Here is a 20,742-nt window from a genome sequence, read left to right on the forward strand (position 1 = left end):
ACGTGATAACGATGGTTATCCTGCGTTACCTGCTTCCGAAACAGTGTTCACCATTGAGTAATTTAACCTTTGTTTAATAAGCCGCGAAAACCAAAATACATTTTGCTCATCGGTGAGCATCAGTGAGCAACAGCACTGAGGTGAGCAGATATTTAATTCAGCCGATGCTTTAAAAGCTGTAAGATTAATTGCAGGTTATTGACTTGCATGAAAACGTCCCATTTTATGTACTGGATATTATTATTAGTGTACACAGGGCGACCACGCTGATGGGCTGACTTGCCCCCAGCCCAGGATTTTTCACCTGCCGCTGGGGGGCACGAAGCCTACGAGCTCAGCCCCCCAAAACAATCTTGAATACCGCCCCCCGCCCGCCCGCCTGCCACCAGACATCTCAAACGCACCGAGGGGCCTCTCAATTCCGTGGTCCGTGCAAGGCACATCTACCATTCAGACTTGCCTTCTCATAAAGTCTAACATTTCAAATAAAAACGATCCCTTCACTTTGTATTTATTTTACTTATTTGTATTTTTACCACTTAACTTGCTCATGCTAGTCGTTGTGCACCGCTGCACTTTATTTTGCACGCGGTTGAAATTTACTCTGCTTAGTCGGTGTTAGCCGCTCAGGTCGTGACGGCTTTCTTTTTTCGTTCCTGTTGCTCCATGCCCCCTGTACCCTTCCCGTTCTACCGTTAAATAGGCACCGATACCTTCCTTTCTTGAGGATGATATTGACACAGAAAATAAAAATTGATCGATTGATTGAGAAGAACAATGTGGCGTCTATAGGTGTTAGGCGGGGACAACTCCCACCGATGGCTCAACACCAAGTGGAGGCATCGATTGGGTTGCCAAATGTGTCAGTGACACAGGGCAGACAAAGCACATGAGTATACTTCATCATGTACACTATGTAAAACGGTACGCAAGGATACAGTTAATGTGGCAAGTCCATTCATTATTCGTGAGGCAGTCGGTGGTTGACCACAGCTCATGGGCGTCTTCAAACAGGAGTGATTTCAGGTGACGTGCGTCAGGACTGCTCGTCGTTGTATTAGCCAGACTGGCAGAGTGGTGCATGCTTATACATTATTCATTAGCATGTGCTCATTTGATTATCCACTTTCCGTATATCCAAATGCTTTGTTTTTCGACACATACAAGTGTGTTGGGAATTGTAAAAAGACCATTAACTCCATCAAGCCATTAATGGCAGCAATACAATGTTTGGCACAACATTTACAGCAGTACGCTCTGTGTAGTTGTATAAATATGACTAATATCACATTATTTTCTTGTACTTTTTTTTTTACTTCGTTAAATTATCATGGCCTTGCCCCACCATCTTGCCTCTCTCATCTCCTTCTATGGCCCGACTCGTCCTCTTCACTCTTCTCTCGCAGTGCCTCCTTCTCCTTGTGCCCAATCCCATTTTCGGTCCTTCTCCCTTCTTGCATCCCTCTATTAATCAATTTCCCCTGCACATGAAGCAGTCCCCCCCTCCTTAACCCCCTTCCGTTCCTCTCGTAAAGCTTCACCTCTTCTCTATTGTCCATTCTCTTCCCTTTCCCTCCCCTCGCCCCTCTCCGTCCCCTCTCTCCCGACCCTTTTGAGATCCCTAATCCTTGTACACCCCTGCCATCTAAATCATTCTAGTCTGTCACCGTTTTTCAAACCATGTTAAGCGCCTCGAGCGAAGGTGCTCTATTCATGTAAAATTATATTAGATTAGACATCATTCATTAAAACGTGTCTAAAGTGTTGTTTTCACTTTCTTCTCCTCACCAACAAGTACGCAGCACTGATGCTCTGTTCCTGCAATAAAACTCGATACACTCCATCGCCTCTCCTTCGTCATCCACAAATGGTATCATCGTGAAGCACTAAGGCAATCCCATGATTCTCCAATCCCAGTAGCTGCAGATCTCCAAAGACTTAAGCATAATTTATATGCCGAATAGTAATTTTATTGCTAACAACCATGACATTGTAGCCACATGTGAAGTCCTTTTAGTCCAGCATGGCTGCCTCCTGCGTGAATTACATTTCATGGGGTAATCCATGCATTAGCAAAAAACAATTACATTAAAAAGTGAGAAAAATTATCTGAACACAATTTAATCATCTCTTGGACACAGCAGCTCCCTTGCATTAAGAAAGATAAGGTGGAATTGCGAAGGCTATGCACCCGCAAGCGTTATTGAAAGGAGTGATTTCCTGTGGTCACACAAGTGTTGTGTTTATTGCATCACACTGTTTGTCCAAATCTTTTAGGTTAACTTTGGTTTATCTTCGTCCCATTTTTTTTATTTTTAAATAAATCAGTTTTCCTCCTTATATTTTGGCCAAGTGCCCATTATAACATGTACTTTTGTCTCAAATGTCTGGCATCTTTATAGATTAGTTTGGACATTTTATACATAAGATTCTAGAAAATAACAGAGGTGTTTTGATCAACAACATATTTGAATGTTGGGGTTCTTTTTCAAATGACACTCATTCTAGAAATATCACAGGGTTCTTTTTTTTATATGAATGCAACAACTGATCAAATGCATGGATCGTGCCCTCAACATTTGCCGGACAGCGGAAAGAACACAGAATTGCTGACGAAAGAAAGTAGCTCAACTGCTAAGTTATCGAGCTAAATAGACGCTAGCCCATGAACAATTTAGGTAGTTTGACTTGTACAGCCTTTTCAATCCACTGCTGAACTTATTCAACTCACAACATTTACCAAATCGCGCTTATAAGAAATGTATAGTTTTCAACCCTCATGCAAGAATGATAAAAAAAAACGCCCACGTTTTCAGTGTAATGTGAAGGAACCGCAAATGTGTGGACGTGACGCACAACAGAGTTAAGTTGCGTATGATTGGTTCACAAACTCGGCATCCATTACAGAATCTTCACACAGCATTACAGCAAAAAAATTTTCAACACAATAAATGGAATCGTGACAATTCATCAGATGGAGGAGGAGACGGCGGTAAATCATTACACGTCGAGTGAATTGGCTCTGGGGAATAAAGATTATGTGAAGGAATTAAAACGATCATCCATAACATTCGGGATAGAAATCTGAGAAGCAACCACTGATGGTGCCTATGTGTAGAGAGTTGACAATCTCAGCCCAAATACTAATAACTGCACAATTAATTTGGTTCGTCCAATTCTGGGGTCTCAAGTGTCAACATTGTAAATACACCAAGGCATTTTCTATTTAAACTCAGCCACTTCTTACCCAAACCTCCCTCCCATTGCCATTGATATAACACGCCCTGTGATTTTATGAAACACGTTATATAAGCTGTAATTATTTTCTATATAGATAAATTAGTTTTTTTATAGAGCATGAAACACCATCTAGCAATGTGTAATACAGGCCCATTCGAATTGTGTTCTGCTGACTACAGGAAGACCAGCACGGTGATCATTATGTTATTATTTTACTTTTATTATTTTATTCAGTGGCATGCTACACGCTACATGAAATAGCTTCATAGTTTTCTATGTTAGGAGAAACATGTTCATATATAGCATTGATAAGCGTGACCTGTTATATTGCACAAAAGTAAACATCAACGTGAAAACCTTTGACTCGATCAAGTATGTTGGACTTCATCTCAGCGAACTTGTTTTTATTATTACACGCTTTTATTAACTTGCTCTGTCTGTTGTCGTTGTTGTTGTCGTTGTTGTATCCTCAAATCTTGTAACTCAATTTTAACCCACTTCCCACTGTGGTATCGACTGCAAACTTGGTATACTTATGTCATACTGATGACAATACTATATTATATCATTGAAAATTACATTTTTTTTTTAAACATTCTTTTTTGTATATTATGTTTCGGCTTGGGTCTATTTGTCCACGCTCAACTGACGTTGGCTGTAAATCACCACGGTCCCCCTTACGTTATGGCAAGCCTCGGGGCCGCTTCCTGGAGTTGTGCCATTACTAGTACATTTCATAAAAGCGTGTTTAAATTTTTTTTTTTTAATATTACTTATTTTCCCCATGGGCAACTTAATTTTCCTTTGTCAAGATGCAAAAATCCAACCCACATCAAAGTACTGATGTAACAAAATTCATCAAGGAAAACTTTTGGGAGATGATCGTCAATTTACACTAAATGTGATACGTAGAAATGTTTTGATTAAAGAAACTCAATAGAATATACAAATTTTAGCCCGTTGCATTATATTAAATTTTTATGAACCCGTCCAATGACGGGCAATTCTACAAGTAAATTTTATAAAGTCGCATTCATTGCACACAAAGTGCTCGCCACAAATGAACCACAATACCTTGCTGATATCGTCAAGGAGCATAAAGCATAAAGCATCACATGAACTCTGGTCATCCTCGCAGCGGCTTTCGACAAAGATGGTTACTGCATCGCGCGCTTTCAGATGCGCTTCTGCGGCCATCTGGAACGCTCTTCCTTCCGATATTGGGAAGCCACTGGAGCTATGCACTTTTAAATCTAGATTGAAAACGAATTTCTTAAGAACTGATTTTTGTGTTTAGTTTGTTGTCCTTTCCCCGCACCTCTGATTAGTACGGTTGGCTACGTATGGTGCAAAAGAAGGTCAACATGAGACAGATAATGACGACGATCATCGTTAAAGACTGCCCACTAACCAAGCTTAGAGGTGCTATAGATGCACTGCCATCTGCGAATGATAAAGCTGCTGCCCAGCTAAGGCACAAACGCACAAGCCATATCAAAATAATAATAAAAAGTTGTTAATTTTAACCCAAGTGAGAGAAAGACTATTTAGAATGTACAGATTTTGATTCACGTACAAGTGGGAAAGGCAGTTTCTGACTATTTTGGGTTTTAAAATAGAGAGATAATTATATTACAGTAATAACATAAAATACATGGTAATATTATACGATCTCTTTAATGGTGTCATTTATATTGTGAATATTTGCATTTAGAAATTATTTTTGTTTTCACTCATGCATAGGTCATTTATATTTTTTTTATCTTGTTCCAACCCTGTTTTTTGCTGATATCCCTTGAAAAAAGGCAATTGGAGCCCTAGTCAATGGGAACACAACTGCCAAATTGCTGCTGTGTTAATAGAGCTTCCTATCAGTGATGTGATAACAGTGAAACGACAGCACAGACAAATAATGGTGTTTGACATCAAGGTACACATGTACCTGAAAGCAGCTGTGTGTGGGGGAGCGGCATTGTAGCGGTTAGCACGCTGCAATCCCGGGGGACCCGAGTTCGATTCCCGCTCACGGCCAACACCAGTGACGGTTATCTGAACAAGTCCCGGGCCTCCCCTAGGTCGACTCAGCCTCAAATGAGTACCTGGTGCAGTGTTTAAACATCGCTCCTAGGGAGACAAGGGCGGCCGGGCGTGGTGCTGGCCACCCACCCCGTCGTGTGCCGTGCTGGCCTTCATAGGTGCTCGAGAACAGCACTTACCCCAACAGTCTGTTAAGGCTATACGTGGGATTTTGTCTTTTGATTATTGACCACTAACTCAATCTCGTTAATCATATATATTTTTTACCAACACATGGACCCACTTACAATTCATCCTGGGCCTTTCAGCTTGGACATCATTGACAACTGACAAGCATTTGATGGTGCCCTTCCAACCAAGCTCTGTTAAGTGGGGAGCTCTGAATTAATATATGTAAGGGCCATGGTGCCTCATCATACAGTACTGCCAAATATCGAGCTACCACGTGCCTCAAAAGGAGCGGTTTGTCAATCTTCTCCTAAATGAGGGCCTATCCACACTATGCAGGTGAGAGTTATTTGACCATATTTCACCACGCTGGTCAGTACGGATTTAGGAGGGCAGGGAGCATAGAAGTACAGTAGAACAATGGATTTTGCTATTTGGCGATATAAAAGGGGTGCAAACGACAGTGGCAAGGGCCAGAATAGCCATTCTCATAATTTGTGGTGAGGGAGAAGGGCCCGAGCATTATAGTGTGAGCAGTGTTGTATCGTCGTAAAAATAACCAAACACATTTACGACTGGCTTCAAACGTGCACCGCTGATGCCAGGCAAGTGGCAGGGAGACAGTGGCTACCTTCCAGTACTAAACAAAGATGCGCAGTGGAACACACAACAAAGGACAAAGCAGTGGATTGTTTGAACACAATACAAAATGAGACAGCGAGGCACACAGCCAGAGACCATGGGCCAGACCAGACATGGGTAGCACCACCTAAGCAAATGGGGTTTGTGGTTACTGACTTATGTATATCACTAATTAGAGTCAATTACTTGATAACCCAGTCATCTACCAAGGTGTATTACGTAATTTTATTGCCCACATAAAGAAACTAACCACTAAAGGGATGCCACCTCAGGTGGTACCGACAAATGAAATGCCTGGTCTGGGCACATGGACCACTTGTGCTGCTAATGCACCGTGATGTTTTGCCATCCGATGTTGCTACGAATGTGCACCGAAGCTGGCACAGTAGGCATGCTGGGATACATCTATCTGTTCAAAATAGATTCTTATGCTCATAATGCTGCGGCGTTCGTGTGCGCATTAATGCAAATCCTTGCAATATATGTATTAAATCATGCAAGATGCTTGCCGGATACAGTCACATTTGCAAATGTTATTTGTAACTATGATAATTTTGTTGAGGGACTATGTGTTACCTGGGTGTGGTCTGGGACCGTTTTGTTGTTGAATTGCTGCCTTGTTCAAACTTCACAAATCGTACTGAGATATATAAAATAAATATTTATATTTTACTTTTTTCTCTATTTGGCACTCCTTACTGACCTGCCCGTACTGCACATCTGTGAAAACGGTAATCGAATTCCTCCAGTCTCAAAATAGATTCTGATTAAATTATTGCCTTACGTAGATGTTATTGTCGTCATCATCAGTCGTATGCCAATGATCACATCACCTGGAACGCACTCGATTTCACCACATCTCAGAAGCTAAGCAAGGTGGATAGTGGACAGTGCTCGGGCAAGTGACCATCATGTAAACTGCTGCGGGGCCTCATGTCAATGGATGGCAGCACAGCTAAAGCTTCATAATCAACGTTTTGGGGTTAGATTGCGTTATTTATAAATGTGTCGTAACCCTCCACCCACCCGACACGGCCAGTTAGCAAAAAAAAGTGTCACGTTGACAAAAGACAAATAGTTCACTACTTTAGCCCACCGGTGTGTTGAAGAGTGAAACCACAACATTTACAATTTTTGAGTAGTACGACGTTTCGCTGTGGTTTCACTCTTCAACACACCGGTGGGCTAAAGTAGTGAACTATTTGTCTTTTGTCAACGTGACACTTTTTAGCTGATTGGCCGTGTCGGGTGGTGGAGGGTTACGACACATTTATAAATAACGCGATCTAACCCAAACACTTTATTATGAATAATATTGGTCGCGAAAGCCTACGTACGTATCAAACTAACAGCTAAAGCTGTTGCTGCACAGTACTAATGCTCCAACATCTATGCTCACCTCGTTCACCAACTCGTAGTGACCAGTGTGGTGGAAATATGGTCAAAAGCACCCACACACTTGGGCTTGGGGAGGCCCTCAGCTAGCAGTGGATTACCAAAAGGGATCCAAGGATGTAATACTGTAAGTAATGGGTTGATGTGATCTTTGCAGCCACTAAAATCGATGGTTGAATTTAATAGTGATCCCAAGACATGTAAAGTCATATAATTAAATGGAGAATGAATTTGTACTGTAGTCATTTCACCATCCCTCCGTGAGCAATACGAATAACTATAAAGAGTTCACTTTGACTCAATAAATGAAGAGACTACATTTAATAGGGCCCTAATTAGAGATTTTTAAAGAATATGAGGGTCTCTTCCATTTATAATAATGCTAATGTTGAAACCACACCTCTGTTAACGCGACATTCTGTGCCAAGAAATAAATATTCTGGCTTTCTATAAATGTAAAAAATAAACCCTACAAATAAAATTTTACGTTTTCCCGGTAAAAACACGGAGCAATTTTTATGCAATAAATTAACATTACAAAGCAATCTAACAGAGAAAAAAACATTAATAATTTAGTGAAACATTCCATGGAGAATCGTTCTGAAAGTTGAGGCTCCACAAGTGATTTATTTATTAATTATACAGGACGTAAGCTATGGCAAAAAATATATTTGTTTTTACAAAGTGCTACATTTTATGAAGCACAGCAATTGCCAATTAACCTTATTAAAAAAAAATAGGTCAATCGTAAAATATGCAAAGCTTTTATTAATTTATTTCAGAAGATCAGATTCAACGGGATAATGAAAGGCATGTTTAATGTGCAAAGAGACCATTTAGCTCATGTCAGGCTTCTAATCTGCTCTATACAGACCCCGGAGCATCCCTGCATGTCACAGCTCACTGAGCCGTGAGCAAATGTGCTCTCGCTGCTGGGTGCTGACAGCCTGGTGCATGATCGTATTCAAATGAACCAAAACAACTCTGCCCCAATTTTGCCTAGCACTGAAGATTTGATCTATTACTCCCATAGATATGATCTCAATAGTGCCTGTATATATAAAGCATGATTGTGGTATCATTTTGCAAAGGTCATATCAATTTAAAGTCACAAAATGCAATGGATTCGGTGCCGGTGATAGGGGAAAGTGTCTAGCTTGTCAGTCCATCTTTAAAACCCGCATTAGAGTGCAGGCTCTGGAAAGGCTCAAGACCTTGCGCTTGGCTTTCACCCGCCTGGCCAGAAGGGCTCGCATTCATGAAGTGGGCAAAGGATCGCAACCTACTCATGCTATGAAAACTAAAAGCAATGATCATGAAAAACAAGCGATAACAAAAAGTGTAAAACAACTACGCACCTACAATTACTGCATTACCCTGGTAGAACATACCGAGCCATTATTATCATTAAATATCTGTATCTATTCGCAGATAAATATTGGATCGTTTGTTTTTATTGCTGTTACGATGCCCTTTAACTGTAATGTCAACCCTACTACTACGTAAACGCCTTATAGACAATCACAAGTCATGCACAGCATGTCTAAATAAACAAATATGATCATTTTCACATCTTTCATATACTAGTTATCCCAGTGAGAGCTGAACATAATTAACATCTTAGCCATATGCGCACTTTTCAGGCTTTAAATTGATATACCTACGGCACATCCACACTGGGACTGCAGGAAGTTAGCAACAATTTATAAGAAGAGTCAGGCTAAGAGCGACACTCACCATTTCCAACAACGACGATTCAAATTTGTCTGGACATATAAAAGCATACAAATAAATGCAGAGAAAGCAATGAACATCTCAGATTTTCTGCCGACAGTCATCATGAAAGCCATTCAAACAACCGACGAGGGTGAAAATTATGAAAGAGAGACAAGTGAGAGCCAACTTCGGAGTGTTTCTGTAAAATGTAACTTGAACAATGAGATAGGCTCGTGTGCAGGAGTAAGATGGATTGTAGCATTGCAAGGCCTTGAGGGATTGGGATGGCGTGGGGAGGCCTTTGCTCAGCAGTGGAAAGAAAATGGTTGTTGATGAGAGCCCAATGCGACTGAGTCACTTCTTCATAGGATATTTGAGTAAAAAACAATACGCATCACACACACACAGTAGAAATATTAACTAAAACAGAAAAATACATATTTAATCGGTACAAAGTTTTCAACTATTTTACAGTCTTTCTGGAAGACTTAAATGTTTAGGTTCAGCTGGTTCAGCTGGATTGCCTGGTGCCAATACTGCCCTGTGCTGACCAAGTATAAAGCACTGAATGACGAACAACCTTTCAAATAATTGTTTTTTGGAAAATCATGCTTAACAAAGCAAGTTGTAGAACATTTGGAGACTGCAGCAAAGTTATATTAAAAATGACACGAGATTGAACTTTACCTTGAGACTCATTCCGCAATGAAATGCTGCGTTTTGAAATGGGTAAGGAATGTCATAACGTCAGTGGCACATGAGAGGGTGACTCATCTATAAGTAGATTGCATTATTCCCAGCAACAATCATTTGTACAAATATATAGCAGTCATATAGTTTATTACGTACATCAGCAGCAATAAACAAAGGGGAAAACAGTGACGATGACGAAAAAGTCTATAAGGTACCTACAGCAGAATTATTTTAGGCGATCATTTTAGTGATAACCCAGATCATTCTGGCATTGCTATAAAAGCTAGAGTTGCAAAACATGGAATACTGGTATACCACACGATACATTGCAGCATGCTATCTTAGATAAAACAAGAGCGAGCACGTTGTAGGCCTTGTGGTTATTGTGTTCGCTCAAGAAATAAAAACCTATTTTCTTCCCAGTTGTACGAAGCTCACTCAAGTCAAGGCACGTTCCCGACAAGCATTACCACACACTCATTTAAAAAAAAGTAATCAGACAACACTGTACATCTTCCCGTAAAAAAAGATTGTCTTACACAAAACACAGGCCGCAAAAACCTTCTGGGAGTGCGTCATCTCAGTGGTATTGTTTCAAGATGAGCAAACTCTGGACCGGTTTCATTAGTCAGGCTTTCTTGAATCAATGCTGGTGAACTGCTGATCCTACAGGCAAGGAACTTATCTTGAAAACATGAGGTCCGAGGTCGACCCAAAGTAATATAATGGATTACTCAAAGTAAATTTATATACCGTATTAGCATTAGTGCAGAATATCCTGTTTGAGAGAGATATGTTTGTATGTCACTTTAAATGTGTGACGGCGTTTCGTGAATAATATTCAACAAGCATAAGTATAGCTATTTAAATTTCGATGTTAAGCTTTCGTGACTGCAGGGATTCATATTATTGGTTCTTTTGGTAAAGTCACGTAGAAGCGAAATAATAAAACAATTGAAATAAAACAATACAATTCTCACGTTTCGATTGCAACCCAAGCAATCATCATCAGGTGTGAACACAACTTTTTTCAAAATTTCTTGCTGTGGATTTCACACCTGATGATGATTGCTTGTGTTGCAATCGAAACGTCGTGAGAATTTGTTTCATTTTTATTATTTTATTATTTCCCTTCTACGTGACTTTACCGAAAGAACCAAGAATATAGATATTTACTCGGTGCCCATTGGTGACCCCCTGGTTGACCCAGGACCGATTGTAATATTTCACCGTAGAGTGGAAAATATTTACAACATACAATGTTGCATGCTTGTACCTTTTGACATTTTTACACCCATTTGTTACCATGAAACCCTGTGCCTGAATGTAGTCCTCGTTTAAAGACAACCTCTCAATCCATTCCTCATGTGTATACCATGATATTGCAATCTCCCCTTTGCCAATAATTCATCATTCACGTGAGCATACATTTTACAAGGATATTGTGTACGAGTGTATTGCATATTATGGTAAATATTGTAATGTTTACAGGGTTATGTACAGCAGAAAGTCCCGTATTACAATAATAATTTACACATCAGCCCGATACAGTATTGTTGAGATCTATGCCATGTGTGAACACCTCTGATTAGCATGGTTGGCTATGTACGGTGCGAAACAAGTTCATCATCCGTAAATACAAGAAGTTCCGGCAGGATACCGGGTGGCACAGGGTTCAAAGCATTGAGCTGGCACCCTTGAGATGCCGTGTTCAACTCTAGGAAGCTGTTCAAGAATTTTCCAGATTCACCAGAGTAACGGGAGTTGATTTTCTCAGCCCGGTCACTAATTAATTTACAACAATCAGATTACATATGAATATTCATATTATTTTAATACATTTCAACTCTGACAAGTGAAATATAATATATTGGGTTGAATGCCGCAGGACAAACACATCATCTCTTCAGCATGATGTGTGATAGTAAGCCACCTAAGTAGATAGGTAAAAACAATCCCTGTAAGTGGGACTTCGAAGTAGTTCCATCACGTCTGCTTCTGCAGGCCAATCACTCAATACAGGGTGTGTACTGCTCTGAAAAATAATTGATACTTCGATTCGTGACATGACACTGATAACAGCACCAAAATAAATTCAGTAGTGTAACTACAAATAATAAAACCCTGTATGGACAATGACTACTTGAATACACGTGACATGCACATACGCAATCCCTTACACAGTACAATGAACACTAACATTGTGATGATGAATCATACAATCTTGCCACACTGCCGCCCACAAGGCCTAAATTAAAGCTTCAGAATAAAAAAAATTGCACACACTGCAGGAAAGTACATTTCAAGGTTGCAGTAGTTACCACCATCACCGTGATTCACATTAAGCAGCAAGTCTACTCTTAAAGCTTGTACTTTCTTTAAGTCAAAGATTTCCCACAAAACCAGTAGACTCCGTGGTGCCTACACACGCCTGCAGGTTCATCAAATTTACAGTGCGCGTCAGCGCTTGCCACACAGATGTGCCGCTCTGCATTATGAATGCGTTTTCCCTCTTTGGTGAAACATTTCTGCCGCCACTTGATACGTCCACTGACATGTTGACAATGTGGGGCCACCCCGCCGCCCACCACAGACCGTCTCGGTGGCCAGTATATCACGTGATAAATGGTGCCGCCCTCGTGAAGACACCAGCCTCAAATATCACCATGGAATTTCGTGACTCAGCAGCACAATGCAGACCACAAAGGCGATGGATGGATTTGGTGGCACCAGCGGATGACTCACCCGTGTTGCTGCTTGCCCCTGGACAACAATCGAGCAACAAGCCCCATGCATAGCGACCAGTTGCACTATTTGTCACACATTTTCTTTGGCCTATAAAAGTGCAAGCATTTTGTTTCATTACTTTAAATGTGATGTTTTATAGCGGATAATATACAGCTGAAAACGGGAGATTACGATGCAATACATTGACTTTATTTGGTGCAATGTCTTTTCATTGTTCTGAACAATGAATCAGGTAACCGATGCGTCAGTGTAATTAATAATCCACATTTGTAATCCTATTCGCATGGTCAAGGGGATTCCTCGCTTATTGAAAGATAAGAATAAGTCTGGTATACATAAGAGGTGTAATTGATCATCATAAATCTTGATTTAAAGCTTTAGTGACTGCAGGACTTTTTATCTCCATACAAAAGGGGATCGTAGAGTCTTTCCGATTTCCACGAACCCTCCTCCCAAAGACTTATAGACTTGGCTGAAATAAAATAAAAACCTTTTAATCAACTGCTGTAGAATAACTTGCAGTTACAATAGGTTGCAGGTTACTTAGCAGAGTGCACTTTGCACACACCCTACACTTGAAACAATCCTGCACTTTCATACAAGAGCAGGTTGCATTGGATGCTCGAATTTCATTTTCAGGACATGGCTCTTTCTTGCGGCCTCTCTCCCCAGTGAAATGCACAGGACGGAGCAAGTCGGCATGCACTAATTGCAACCAAAGACGTTGCCTCATCATTGTAATTGTGCAGTGCGACCTAGAGATGTCACAACCCAAGTAACACACATCCCTTGGGTGCAGTTTAAGACGATCTAAGGGCAACTCTTTATTATTCATTAATTTTCCTACCGGTGACACCAACCCCAACTTCAATGGCAAAAAGATGCGTTTTACAGCACAAAAGCATGATACAGGGCTCATTTTAAACAATTGTTCATGAAAATAGTGTGTAATATCAGGTTCATGACCCATGGACATTTATTTATACGATTGCTTAAGTGCATTGATAAGTAAATGTGTTCAACCCTACTATGAATTCAGAAAATGGTTCCATGAACATGATGTTCTTATGCACATTACATACATTTATAAATCAAACATGAAAGAGGGGAATTATGGGTAGAGGGCCGGGTAAGTCAAGTGGCAGGGGCAGGAACTCAGTGCACGTTTTAAAAAGCCTACCATGCACATGTTCTGTGAGCCTGTGGGAGGAATATGCTAAATGTAAAGAGAATGGCCTCCTGTGGACGGGGGCATTGATGTCGCAAATCAAAGATGAGGGTACTTATAAACTGTTTAGAGAAAGAGTAAAAATGCTTAAAAGATTATAAAACATGCAGATGTAAAAATGGTCCCAAATGCATTACAAAAGAACATGTATGCTGGATTTGCCATGGTTTATTTTTCATAGTTGTCTTAATGTTATCAAGTAAAAGCTCATTGCAACAATGTGCCCTGATTTGAGTTTATGGAATCACCTTTTCACCAATATATGTAGAAGGTCAAAATCAAAAGCAAATTAGCCCACGATCTCACCAATTACCAGAAACAGCCAAATTACGATCTACATCTAATTACCCTGCAACACCGAGATCAACAGAAGCATTTTATAGTAAAAGTTTACATAGAAAAAAAAACACCTTATAGATGTAATTTTGTTTTAAAATCCTAATTGTCTTTTTTCTTAAAAGTGAAAGTGCCATACAGGAGAACTCAATTCTCGGCGGGAGCTGTAGGGTTCGCACAATCTCTTATCCACTATCACACGTGCTTTTTCCCCACGGATAAATGGAGTATATTCACAGACAACCCGATGATAATAGGATCTGCAATATCGTTTCCCTACAATACTGTAGGGAGAGGACGTATCCTGTTTTGTATTTTTTAGCAAAGCATTCTGTAGAATCAAATAAATTTGAATTAAGAGTAATGATGGTGGCATCGTGATGCTGAAGATGACAATGTTTGTGGCCTATCTTATATACAGCGACCTTTGGATTACTCGCGAGTCACATCATAATCGGAAGTTTGTGGTTTATATATGTCTGTCTCACTATGGGAACCTCATTTGCCAGTAAAAATATGATAATTGTTTTTTTACCCTTCTATCTGGCAACAAAACTGACACCTTTTTACAAGGAGTCATGTTTGCATAGACCGCAATACCTGCAGTCATAATACAAACAAAAGAACATAACTCTGATAATGTATGCACTGTCCTTGAAGTTGATTGGTCCACACCCGAGACAGCTTTCCTTAGAGCCTAGTCTCACATGGGTTGGACCAGATGACGCCAAAAGGCGCCTTTGGCCTCATCTGGTCCAACCCATGTGAGACTAAGCTCTAAGGAAAGCTGTCTCGGGTGTGGACCAATCAACTTCAAGGACAGTGCACATTATCAGAGTTATGTTCTTTTGTTTGTATTATGACTGCAGGTATTGCGGTCTATGCAAACATGACTCCTTGTAAAAAGGTGTCAGTTTTGTTGCCAGATAGAAGGGTAAAAAACCAATTATCATATGTCTGTCTCGTTTTACAATGTTTTACACCGTTAACGATGCTTCTGGAAGAAATGACAAACCCTCCACTAAAAACCCATGCAATATCCAAATGTTTTAGTATTGCACAGTTTATGGGTAAAGAGATAACGTTTAACATTTCATTGATTCCTGAGGAGACAATCTCAAGACACAAAGTCTATGTAATGGGTACCAATAGTTCAAGTGACTTTTTTTTTATCAGGTGTGTACCGATACGTGACCAGTATGTGGTTAAGAGTGTGACCGACACTAACAGCAGATTGGTGACACTTACCAACTTGCACTTGCTCGTCATTGATTGAATACATTTAGAATGATTAACAATAACAGTAGTATCGCCAGTATTGCACTGGCCTACCAGCCTTCATTTTATTTAAATATATACTGTCATTTCAATAAAAAGGCGCATTTAAAATACTTGGCAAGGGCATACCAATGCGCAGTCTGAGGTTAGCCTGAAGAAATTATTTTAAATATAATACGGATTTGTGCGTGTCTGACGATTACATTAAAACTATATATCCACACACACACTTATCTACGCCTGCAGCCACTGTTCACCTATGCCATGACTTTATTTAGAAAGTACCCTTGAAATCCATTACGGGGCCCATTCTGGCAATACCATAGCAAGCTTACACTTGCGACAGCACAAATCTCTCCCAAACACAGAATGTGAACAAACCTTCAGCAAAACTTCACCAAAAACGTTCACCAAGGACAAGCCACACCTTTACTTCAGGAGAATACTGCTTGGGGATGCGATCTCAATTTCTTTAAACGTTTTCTTAAGAGTACACAGAGTGAGCACGTGGCAAGGAAATACACGAACGTTGCAAAGAATAGGCCTGAAATATGCTTGTTTACCTTTTCCAAAAAGGTACCTTTGCCTGCCCAATTCAACTACAACTGTAACAAGCGCTCTGCTATATTTACCTACATCTGCCCAACCTTTCAACTGTATCTGTACCTGCCTACTGATGACTCATCGACCAACCTTCGATTATCACGGTTGATTACCTACGTTGTGAAAGAAGTCCAACATACATATAACTACCTACCATTTCCTTACCAATGTCTCACCTTGCTATACATAGGCCATGGTCCCAAACCTCAGAACATAGCAGCACACTGTTGCTACAGCACACGCAGTAGCAGTCGTACATGTACAATCGTCAATTTCTTAATCATCAGCAATTCCATCTATCCAGTCCTGATCATAATCACAACCATAGTGATGCCAATGCCTTGTCTACGGTCATCGACCGCTATGAATCCACTCCACCATGTATCTTGATTTCAATCGCTCCATCTCGGTTGACCCTTCATGTGCATTCCCTTTCAAATGCTGATCCACTGCCAGCATTGTCCGACCATTACCGGCGAGCCTTGATACAGAGATGGGTTCAGTGGCGGCGCGTGGTTGCCCGTCTCAAGCGATGCATAAGCAGGGCCACTAAACGATAATTGGAGTGTGAAGGCAGCGTGTGATAATGATCCAGTGCTGGAGACTCAGCATGTAATGATACATTCTCCCCCCCCCTCCACACCTGCCCCCACCCTTCCCACATCACCCCTCCCCCCTGAGAATTGATGACTTTGGGTGCAATTTAATTTAAGAATAGTAAATGTCTAATTTTTACCACCTCGTTTGCATTGTTTCTCGTGTTTTTCTCATTTGAACAGTTTTTTCTACTTCTCTAGCCTAAAGATATAGCATTATATTGTTCTCACATAATTTTCATAAACGTCAGTAACCGTTTGTTAAATTCACGTAATAATCAGTTTCCATCATTGAATCATTGCTCAATGTCGACTGAACACCCACCACACGAGTTCTCCCAGGAATTCTGCGTGGATTGAATGTGCCTGTGATGGAGCATGTACTGATGAGCGTCAGCGAAGCGGTTAGCGCGCTACGCTACAAACCTGGTGACCGAGATTCAATTCCTTCTAACAGCCAACACCAGTGACGTTGATCTGAACGGGTCCTGGGCCTCCTCTAGGTAGACTCGGCCTCAAATGAGTACCAGGTGCGGTGTGTTAACATCGCCACGAGGGAGACAAAGGCGGCCGGGCATGGTGCTGACCACCCACCCCCTCGTGTGCCGTGCCGGCCTTTATAGGTGCTCGCTAACAGCACTTGCCCTAAACATCTGTTAAGGCTATATTCATCTTTTTTTTGCTACTTTCATCGCAGTTCACTCGATCGGTTAATCCTGGAAAGCACTCGGTGTGCTCTGTTGCCTGATGAAACTGGATGCATGTGCCACCACTGGATGATATAACAATAAAAACACACCTCATCGACGTGCATACAAGTCTCTATCATGAAATGTCTCCTCGGTGCCGTGAGAGAGGGCAGTTACGAACACCTCGCTCACAAGTGCAGGAGGAGCATGAATCAATACATCGGTTCATCTTTGTTCGATCACCACCACGACCCATGGGGCAGATGGCCCGTAGACGTCCACCACTGCATTTATTTCCACTTTCCTCTGTCTTGTGGCAATATGCTCAAGCAGTGCCACATCTTTCTGGCACCAATCTCTGATGTCGTCAAGCCATTATCTGGAAGGTCTTCCCTCTCTTTCCGGTTCCTTCCATGTTGCCGAGCACACTTTTGTCCGAAACCATGATACTTTCAGCATTTATGCCCTATCGAGGTGGACAAATCATGTTTCAATGAATTAGTCATAAATGGTTGATATAGTAATCCCAAAACAAAAACACTTCATCATTATTCTGACTACCCCATCATTTAAATTGTCTGAAATGTACGTCCCAAATCGTGGAAACAACCACACTCCGTTCTCTGCCTTGTATTCGGGCTCTGCCGCGTGGTGTTCCGGCCTTATGTCCGACGTTTCGCCGCATTCGCTAGGAGCCTGAAGACGACTTCCCAGGACGCAGAAGTATAAAAACTCAACGCTTCACTCATCAATGTGGCACCCAGAGAAAAGTGCCCAATGAGCACGCAGCACGGAGGGACAAACGTGAGGGAGGGGGTGGGGACCGCCAGAGGCTGCCGGGCTGGATGTTGAAATGAGGAAACACGTCGCCGACTTTACAAAGTCACACAGAGAGGAGGCGGTTAAAGATTTGGTTACGTCTGCCACACCTCCAGGGCCCAGTTTGCTCGTGAGAAAAAAAAACACAGGCCACCTCCGATTCACACGGTTGGCTAGGTATGCTGCAAAGAAGTACAACATATAGAACATACATACGTGGTAAAACAGTGACTAAGTACCGCAAATTAATTTAACCTTCACATTCATTTCAAACTCCCCCCCCCCCGCTCAGCAGGTACAACGTGAAAACAATCACCAGTCTGTCTCGGTTAGCGCCTGTACACTGGCACAAACGCTGCGACCACCCATTCAACATGCAGTATTATTGCACGGCAATTATGAAATTAATCCGGTGGTGGGAATCGAACCCGGGGTTCCTTTCTGGAGTGTGCTCAACCCTCGGCTACACTGTCACACAGGAGAGAGAGACCTGTGGGCCACATTACACTCACCCTGGCTGTCTCCGTGCCAAATACCCCGTAAGCATGGGCCAACGTTGGGCCATGTTTACTGGGTGCTAATCGCAACCTCCTAACACGTGCACTTAAAGGCGAACGCATCACACAAAACCCCGATATAACATCGCATTTACGCACACCTATAACGCGCAGTTGTGATGCGTTTCGGGCTGTTATTGCACGCGTTTGAGCCTTCGTTGATGAGAATAAATACATTCAAGAAAAACATTAGACGTGCGTGTCATTTTAGCTCCCAGTTGTCGTTACTGCGTACATGTCCTTGGGCTCAAAGTGGCGTCACGCATGACCGTCGAATTGAAAATTATTTTTTCTCTCACTCTTAACAACAAATCTCAAAACAAATGTCCGCCCACACACCCAAAGTGACAACTCTTAAAAGAGATATTTCATTCAATGAAGCTTCGACAAACAGTAAGGGAGTGGTAGTGTAGTGGTTAGCGCGCTGCGCTATGAACCTGGCCACCCGAGTTTGATTCCTGCTCACGGTCAACACCCAGTGACGATTATCTGAACCGGTCCTGGGCCTCCCCTAGGTCGACTCAGCCTCAAATGAGTACCTGGTGCGATATGTGAACATTGCCACCAGGGATACAAAGGCGGCCGGGCGTGGTGTTGGCCACCCACCTCCCCGTGTGCCGTGCCGGCCTTAATAGGTGCTCGCTAACAGCACTTGCCCCCACAGTCTGTTGAGGCTACACGGGGGATCTTTGTGACACATTGTAAAGAAGGAGCGGTGAGTGTTGGGTTGTGTGCGTGTTGTCTATTCCTGTAACGGAGTGTTTCATGGTCGTGTGCTGTGTGTAAGAGGGAGATAAGAGAGTTGGGGGGGGTAGTTCTGATGAATTGTGAGTACGCACGTGAAAATGGGGTGGGTGATCATCATAAAAAGGGGGGCACGACGGGGGGTGTGTGGGTGAATGTTGTGCACACGTTGTACACGTTCGTTTATTGTTTTGATACTTTTTCAAAGAGAGGCTTCGGCTGGGAGGTGCAAGGCTCAGAGAGGGTAGGGGTGTTACCAGGATCTTGTCCCCATGTGGGGGTACAGGGGGTGACAATGGTCAGAGTGGGAACAGCCAGGTGTCTACTCGGCCTCAATTGAGTGGGGAGACAAAGGCGGCTGGGCGTGGTGCAGGCCACCCACCCCCCTCTCGTTAACAGCACTTGCCCCAAAAGACAATTCAGGCTATTACGGGAGCTGTGGAGGGGGGGGGGGTCTTTGTCTTTGGTTTGTGTGGCAAAGGAGGAGGAGGGAGGGGGGCGTAAGAGACGGTGGTTGTGAAGGGGTCAAGAGTTGATATCAGCCTCTGTGGGGTTGTGGGGGAGCAATGGAAAGGGGGGCGCTGGGCAGGTAGTGAGGGTTGGGGGGGTGGGATAAACAGGGGGGCTGCGAGAAGGAACTGGGACACAACAGAGGCAGGGGGCGGGGGGGTCTGTGATTAAGTTTCACGTGTGTGTGTAACTGGGGGGGGAGGGGGGGGGCACGAGTGAAGGAAGTGAAAGGGGAAGATGAATGTCCGAGCGTGTGTACACACGTGTGTGGTGTGTTCTGCAGTACATGTGCTGGAGCACGTGGTGTGTTCTGCAGCACGTGTGTGGTTCACGTGTGGTGTGCCCTGCCGGCCTTCATAGGTGCTCGCTAACAGCCCTTGTCCCGACAGTCTGTTACAGGCTATACTGGGGTCTCTGGCTTTGTACATGCATGGCACTGAATTAACACAGGTGTAGATCAATTCATTACATAGATGTGCATGTCGGTTTAATGTGTAGGCGTATGCAAATACGGTACACGTATAAGGTAATCAGGTGGGTGTGTGTGTGCAGGTGTTCCTGCGTAGGTATATGTAAATACGGTTTGTGCATTGGGTTATGTGCTTATGCGTAGTATGTTTGCTGTAATTACGTATCATGTATGGGCGCTGTATGTATGTTGCATGTATGTTATATGTATGTTGTATGTATGTTGTATGTGGAGTGCAAGTGGAGTGGTAGTGTAGTGGAAAATGCGGTGCGCC

The 20,742-nt window shown here is 42.3% G+C and overlaps 1 protein-coding gene across 3 annotated transcripts in view; it reads right to left on the reverse strand.

Moving 5' to 3' along the window:
- The window catches only part of LOC144953765 (ceramide transfer protein-like), a 95,481-nt gene that overhangs the window by 73,693 nt on the left and 1,046 nt on the right, over nucleotides 1-20,742 (reverse strand). The gene's annotated exons all lie outside the window — the stretch shown is intronic.

The sequence above is a fragment of the Lampetra fluviatilis genome, chromosome 3 (genome assembly GCF_964198595.1).
Source record: "Lampetra fluviatilis chromosome 3, kcLamFluv1.1, whole genome shotgun sequence".
NCBI lineage: Eukaryota > Metazoa > Chordata > Hyperoartia > Petromyzontiformes > Petromyzontidae > Lampetra > Lampetra fluviatilis.